This window comes from Pan troglodytes, chromosome 7 (genome assembly GCF_028858775.2).
Source record: "Pan troglodytes isolate AG18354 chromosome 7, NHGRI_mPanTro3-v2.0_pri, whole genome shotgun sequence".
NCBI classification, from domain to species: domain Eukaryota; kingdom Metazoa; phylum Chordata; class Mammalia; order Primates; family Hominidae; genus Pan; species Pan troglodytes.
The window spans coordinates 94,262,603-94,271,193 of NC_072405.2; positions in this window are offsets into that span (position 1 = coordinate 94,262,603).

The window sequence follows — 8,591 nt, forward strand, 5'->3', positions numbered from 1 at the left end:
GTATAAATTTCTGGTAACCACTTAAAAAATAAACAGATTAAAATTAATCTTGATATATCTTATTTGAACAAATATATTCAAAATAGTATAATTTCAAGCTGTAGTAGATATACAAATTATTAGAGATATTTTACTGTCTTTCTCCATAGTGTCTTCAAAATCTGATGCGTATTTTATACTTCTAACACATCTTAATTTGTATTAGTCATATTTCAAGTGCTTGATAGCCACATGTGCCTAGGTGCTACCATCTAGGAAGGTACAGGTTTAGACAATCAACAAAACAATAAATCAAGCTGTGATCTGTGAAGTTTGCATTTTTTTGTTTTGTGGTATAAGTATTCCCACCATGGTCAATTTCAAGTTGTCAGTATTATGGAAAGAGATGTGCTGAGCACATTTTTATATAGCATTTCTACCAATTACATAGCATTTCTACCAAACAGCCACAATGGACGTAAAAAACACTCAAGCACATAGGAACAAGTAAAATAACTAGGAATTGATGAGTTTGAAGCATTTATTGCTTGTTTTTAATATAACATTTAATTGTAGGTTTATATAGCTTGATTTTGAGTTAAGGCTGTGTTTATCAACTGGCTCAGAAAATTCCTGGAAATTTTACAACTGGTTCTCAGGAGCCAGGATGAGATTGCTCCAGAACACCACTGAATTGAGTTATCAAAATGGATAAATGTCACAAAAGTGTGCTGGTGAAAGGAAAATCTGGCTAAGGAGATCACAAAGCATTGCAAATCTTATCTTCCTTCAAATCCAAATAGTGCATGCCAAATTGATCAGTTTGTGGGAATTCAGAAAGCTAAATGGCAGAAAAATATCACTGGCTGAAAATAAGTTTTCTGTAACATTAGAAATGTTGAAGTAAAAATAACAGAGGAATTAAGAACATGGGCCTTGGGGTCAGACAGCTCAACATTCGATTCCTAACTGTGTTATTTCACTACTTGCACAACTGAACAAGGATCTTAATCATTTTGAAATTATCCATATATCTATAAATGAGGATGCTGACATCTACCTTCCTGGTTTCCTATAATAAAAAATGGACACAAAGTTGCCATTGACAAAGTGTATACCACAAAAAAACTGGTTTTGTGACATGTCAATACGTATTAATTTGGGGGGAATTCTGGTTAAGTAGGTTAGAAAATTGGAATTTTTTAGCATACTTAAGTAGCTAAGAAATGAATATAATAAGGAAAACCCTTGAAATGTATTTGTACATTGATCTCAATTTGTAACAGGTATCTTCATGGCTTATTTATTGTATTCCAAGGAAAACACGGATAAATATTTACAAAGTACTCGGCATAGGTCTGGCATGTGATTATGTGCTCAAGAAAGGGGAACAACAATAATATAATTACTAAAAATATGATAAAATATGACTTGTATGTAACCAAGGTATGGTGTGTAGTCCACTGGAGAAAATAAAAGCTTCATGCACAAGCAGATAGTCAATTCATGCACAAAGACATTTTTTATTTTTTATTTTTTTTACATGGGTTCTCACTCTGTTGCCCTGGCTGGAGTGTAGTGGTGCAATCATGGCTCATTGTATCTTTGATCTCCTAGACTCAAAGGATGCGCCTGCCTTGGCTTCCCAAAGTACTGGGATTATAGGTGGTGCGAGCCACCTCACCCTGTCCACAAGGAAATTAAAGTAAAATTACATGACTCCTTCAACCAATGTTTATAGTTTCAGACAGAACGAAATCAAAATGAATTGAAAGGCTAGGACAATTAGCCAGATAAACACTGGAAGCAGAAGCCAAAGCTAGAAGAAACCCAGGATGAATCAAGGGAAGATTCCTTTTAAAATCCATTAAAAAGGAAAAGAGCCTTGATTTAAAATGAAGAACAAATGAAAGATTCCTGTCTTCTTAGGATGTCCCAGCCAAATTATTAAGAAAGATGAATGAAAAAAATGAATAGTTACCTGAGACTAAAAAGTATGGATCAAGCTAGGAAAAGCCCCAGAGTCCTAGGAAGTTTCAGTAGCATGATAAACAGCATTGGTGGGCTGGGACAAACCTCAAGAGACAGAGACAGAAAGCAGAGCAAAAGCAGCGTGGAAAGAAAACTTGCTTGAAGGAAACCAGTTTGGTATAAACTGATTTGTTCCCAGTGAATTAACAAACAAACACATGAATGAATGGGATTATAATTACAAGGGGAGGGACCTTCTGCGAAAACTGATCAAAAGAAGGGGACAATTTGAAGAGGGGCTGGTTATGACCTTTTTGTGGGAGAAGCACTTCAATGTTCCAGTACACAGAGAGATCACAATTGGAGTCTGCAGCTTGGGCTCTCAAATGGAGGCCTATTAAAAAAGACTTGGCTTTTCCAGAACCAGAGGCAAGAAATAAACAATTGCCTGGTGTTTATGCACTTTGGACATGCAAAATTCAGACTTCAGACTTACGTGTTAAGATCTGCCAGGTGATCTGAGGCCTATCTTTGGAGGTACATGAAATATAACCTGTTCCAGGACAATACTGTAAAAGAGCATTGAAAATAATAATTTTAAAAAAAGCTGATTAGGCATATATATGATATGGTGATGACCAATTCTGGAGAAGTCGGTGTACAAACTAGGAGTATGGGCAATAATTGAGTCTAACTTCCACCGTCTGGAATTGCCCTTGGAACTTTATCAGCAGACCCTGGCCAGTACTAAATCTAGGAAGACTCTGTTTGAGGATATCAGATTACATCTTTCACCCTTCACCTAGATTCAAGAAACTATATAATAATCCTCCCAATTCCTTAGCAAAACCTTAAGGAACAAACAAACAAACAAAAAGCAATGCTTTTTTAGAAGAATGTATCACCATTAATTCACAATTCTGGAAATGTGAATTAATGAATTCTGGAAATGATTCTGCTAACCCAAGAATCAAAATTATTATCTTTTATCCTTCTGAGGCATTCCTTTAATCTGTAGTTCAGGATTTCCTTCTGACCTTGTCACTTAAATTGAAATGTAAGACATTTTGATGCTTAGATAATCTTTCCAAATAAAGATCTAGTGAGCACTGAACTTTATGGAGTATGCACCATCAGCACTACGGTGCCCAGGCTAAAATGCTTTGAAAGAAGGGCCGAGGCGGCCGATTGTTCTTATTTCAGTTGATCAAGGGCATTTGTGGTATCTCCTCAATTCAAAGACTTTTGACATTTTAAAATTCACAACACAATTGCTTCCGAAGTAAGAATTACTTCATTACACATCCTCTTAGTCCTTTAGGCATGGATTCTTTTTTAAACCTCTCTACCACATGGCCTTGCTCCTGCCAAGGACGCCATCTTGCCCCTGGCATTCAGCGCTGACCCAGTCTGACAGAAGCAGGGCAAGCTGAAAATAGCAGCAACAAAAGCAGCCAGGCTTGCCTGCTGCTCTAGGGATGCTTTTGCATGTCTTTTTCTTGTTTTTTTAATGGTGCAATGAAGCTTTATTACAAGTCTAAAGAGTGAACTTCTGATACAGCTAAGCAGATATTCTATATATGAAATACACGCACACACAATTGTATATATGATTGATACTTAACAATATAAATGCATTTATTTTTCTAGTTCCATATCCTGAATTCTCAGCACATATTTTGCACTTAGGCAGGGAATAACTGGTTGCCCTTTTGCTCTGCTGCAATTGTTCTTTCCTTGGACCACTTTGCACCTCAAGTGTCTGGCGTATGGCAATAATTCAATACATGTTTACTAAATACCATAATTAGTATATATTTTCAGGATAGCCAACTATACTGCTATAGCAAGTGACTCCAGTGTTTATTTCTTGCTTGTGCTTTATGCCCTTCAGGGTCAGCTTCAGCTGTGGTTCTCTTCATGTCACTTCTTTCATTGGCCAGAGCAAGTCACATGTATAAGCTTGACATCAATAGGTTGGGAAAGTATAATCTGCTTCCAGGGAAGGATAGCACATATTACAAATACTTCTCTTCAGTGCCCACATACAGAACACACTTACCTACCCCCGTTAGGAGATAACCCTATTATTCATGGCACCAAGCTCAATGAAGAGTGGGGTTTTGTGATGGTCTTTACATTGGTCTAGAGACCTGTGAATAAATTTTAGTGTTAGACTGTTCTTGCATTGCTATTAAAAAATACCTGAGACTGGGTAATTTGTAAGAAAAGATGTTTAGTTTGTTCCCCGTTCTGCAGGCTGTACAGGAAGCATAGTGGCATCTGCTTCAGGGAGGCCTCAGGAATCTTCCAGTCATGGCGGAAGGCAAAGGGGGAGCAGTCACATCACCTGGCAAAAGCGGGAGCAAGAAAGACAGGGAAGGTGCCACACACTTTTAAACAGCCAGATCTCACAAGAACTCACTCCCTGTCATGAGAACAGCACCAAGGAGATGGCGTTAAGCCATTCGTGATAAATCCACCCCCATGATCCAATCACCTCCAACCAGGCCCCACGTCTAACACTGAGGATTACAATTCAACATGAGATTTCGGTGGGGACACATATCCAAACTATATCCGTTATTAACTCCATGCACATCCAATATACAGTGACTGAGCAGGCTCAGGATAAATGCAGTAAGTATTCGCATTTGGAAGAGGGAAGACCAGGACATACAATAGTCATGGCCTGTAAAAGTTTGAAATCCCACTGGGAAGTTGTAAGAGGCCACTGTTTCCCTGAGGCTGGGGGATGTTCCTTGATAATTCTCTGAACTCACCCCCAGGAATGCCTCTACAGTTCGTTCTTCTCCATAGGGCTTAGCTTTGCCCTCTGAGAAGCCTTCCTTTTCCATTATCCTCTTTGGCTACATCTGAAAAGAATGTTGGAGATCATGGTCTCATTGGGAGCCAAGGTGCAGTCCCAGGCTGCTTTTCCCTCAGGAAAGTTTAGGGGCCCAAGCCTCAAGAAGCCACAGTCTCTTTTAGTCCCTGCTGGGTTTTATCAATATAATCACTCACTCAGAAACATACTTGGCTTCTTATCTATTTGATTCCATCAATTCTTTTTGCCAATAGATATGTCTTTCTCTTTGCAACTTATGAGGGTCCATTAATCCTTACAACTAATGTATTAACTAGAAAGTGTTTGAATATAACTGCCCCTTAACAAACAGAAAAATTGAAATAAAGAAAACAAAAGAAGTGCACAAAATATTTCAGGAAAACAATGGCAGGATCTTGTCTTCAATTGCACCATTAAGACCTCGATTTTACATTTAACCCACTCTTTTTCCATCATGCTTTTGCATGGGTACATTTGCTACATAATAAACCTAGGGAGAGATGTTTCTGTTGCAATCGCAATTATATTACAGAAGCAGAGTATACAATATACAGCAAGACCCTTAGTTCACTATGCACATCCAGAACCTGAATTTAATGGACCACAGTTGGTGAACAATTAGAATTAGAACTGAAGATAATAGTATCCATAAAACAGTCCTCAGTGTTTACTTGAAACTTCAGTTTGTTGTTGTGATCAACCAGTATTTTAATTCATTGATTTTATTTTTATTTTTTTTCTACTGGCAATCGCAATTTAAGAAATTACATACATGCTATATCAGTCAGGGTTCTCTAGAAGGACAGAACTAATAGGATAAATATATATATAAAGGGGAGTTTATTAAGAAGTATTAACTCATGTGATCATAAGGTCCCACAATAGGCTGTCTGCAAGCAGAGGAGCAAGGAAGCCAGTCAGAGTCCCAAAGCTGAAGAACTTGGAGTTTGATGTTCAAGGGCAGGAAGCAGCCAGCATGGGGGAAAGATGTAGCCTGGGAGGCTAAGCCAGTCTAGTCTTTTCATGTTCTTCTGCCTGCTTTTTATTCTGGCTGCACTGGCAGCTGATTAGATGGCGCCCACCCAGATTAAGGGTGGGTCTGCCTTTCCCAGCCCACTGACTGGAATGTTAATCTCTTCATAGACACACCCAGGGTCAATACTTTGCATCCTTCAATCCAATCAAGTTGACACTCAGTATTAACCATCACAAATATGTATACTGAACATGGAGTTTAGAGAGATCCTATGAATTTTGAGCACAAAGTTTACAACGAAGCCAAAATATAGATGAAATTGGTTCAAAAAATAACAACAGATGTGGCTCACCCACTTTCAGTTTTGTGCTATCAGTTGTTAGAAGCAACTAGGATCAAATAGATAAGAAGCTGTTTCTCCAGATAATTTGTCTTACGTAGGTTGACCCAGCCAAAAATAAAAACATACAGTAAAACAATAATTGGAGAGGGAGTTTTTTATGTATAATATTTCAAAAATCTCATATTTCTGTTATTTTCAGATTCTACTTGGAGTGAAGAGTACAGAATATCTAAAGTGTGGGAGTGTATTAATAAATGGCCAGGCACAGTAGCTCACACCTGTAATCCTTGCACTTTGGGAGACTGAGGCAGGCAGATCACCTGAGGTCAGGAGTTCGAGACCAGACTGGCAAACATGGTGAAACCTCATCTCTACTAAAAATACAAAAAAAAAAAAAAAAAAAAAAAAATTAGCTGGCGGTGGTGGTGGGTGCCTATAATCCCAGCTACTTGGGAGGCTGAGACAGGAGAATCACTTGAACCCGGGAGGTGGAGGTTGCAGTGAGCCTAGATTGCACCACTGCACTCTAGCCCAGGTGACAAGAGCAAAACTCTTATCTCAAAAATAAATAAATAAATAAATAAATAAATAAATAAATGGCCACTGAAATTTAGAGTGCATTTGAAGAATTTCTCACAAAATGTTTTCTTTTCTCTAGAATGAAACTGAACTTCAACCTTTACATACTAATCTTTTTCTGTTATTATTGTAATTTAATTGATTTTAATATTCAAATTATCCCTGATTCATTCAGTCATCAAAATTTAGGAGGCACCCACTATGTGAAAGTCTCGATTAGACATTCTGTAAATATTTTAACAATAGGAAGACAATAATTTCTAAATAAAGATTCCCCCAAAATAGTCTTTCACGAGTGAAGACTTAAGACTTAATTTTTTTTTCTGAAAACATGTCACAGTCATAAGAAGACTTGATTTTTAAGAGTAAAATTAGTTGTTTATTTAATGAACCAGGGAAAAATAGATAACTTCAATACGTATATATATTTTTAGACAGATTCTTGTTCTGTTGTCCAAGCTGGAGTGCAGTGGCGTGATCTCAGCTCACTGCAACCTCTGCCTCCCAGGTTCAAGTGATTCTTCTGCCTCAGCCTCCTGAGTAACTGAGATTACAGGTGCCCACCACTATGCCTAGCTAATTTTTTGTATTATTAGTAGAGACAAAGTTTCACCATGTTTCCCAGGTTGGTCTCGAACTCCTGACCTTCAGTGATCCACCTGTCTCAGCCTCCCAAAGTGCTGGGATTACAGGTGTGAGCCACCACACCAGGCAAATTTGGTTAATATTAAACTGACAAGGTAATGTTTAATCCTAACTTCAGGTAAAGTAGGCTTAAAATCTTATTAGAAGTATTTCATGATGTGTTTCCATGTAAGCCACCATGAATGTCTCAAAAATGCCAAATGCTGCAAAAATTATAATTCAGGTGGTTGCTCTGTTCATGTTTTTATAGTCAAATTTTCTTGTGTAATTTGGTATTCAGTGCTGGCATGATTCTTGCCTGCCTCCCCTCATTACCAAGAATAACTCAACATTCTCTCATATTTGGCCTTCTACATTAAGACTTTCTTTTCTCAAATTTGATACAAAATACTGAAAATATTTTATCTTTACAAAAGCAAGATTTTTTAGTGGGTCTTCTTTTTCTTTCTGGAGTAAAGAACAGATATGTTTTGGCCGGGCACAGTGGCTCATGCCTGTAATCCCAGCACTTTGGGAGGCTGAGGCCAGTGGATCACGAGGTCAGGGGTTCGAGACCAGCCTGACCAACATGGTGAAACCCCGGCTCTACTAAAAATACAAAAATTAGCTGGGCATGGTGGTGGGCGCCTGTAATCCCAGCTACTCAGGAGGCTGAGGCAGGAGAATTGCTTGAACCCGGGAAGCGGAGGTTGCAGTGAGCCGAGATCGCGCCACTGCACTCCAGCCTGGGCGACAGAGCGAGACTCTGTCTCAAAAAAAAAAAAGAAAAAAAAAAGAACATTATGTTTTAAACAAGCAAGCTTAGTTTTCTGCATTTATTTTCACAGAATTTATATGTTGCATAATAATTCTAGATTTCCTCCCGTCACTTATCCCAGTAGATACTTTTATCATGACTTATTCCTACTGGGTTCTATTTCTCAGTCTCCTTCAACAGTGCCTGTCTAAAGTGGGGCTGATAAACCACACTAAATTTAGGATCTGAAAAGCAGGAAATCATCTTAGGTCTTAAACGCATTTGTTAAATATGCATCCGTACTCTTAATTTATATAGCACTTGGTTTTAAGTTGTCATAGAAAATGTATGTCCCCTAGCCAACATGGTAAAACCTCATCTCTACTAAAAATACAAAAATTAGCCATGCATGGTGGCACATACCTGTAATCCCAGCTACTCGGAGGCTGAGGCAGGAGAATTGCTTGAACCTGGGAGGCGGAGGTTGCAGTGAGCCAAAATCGTGCCATTGCAT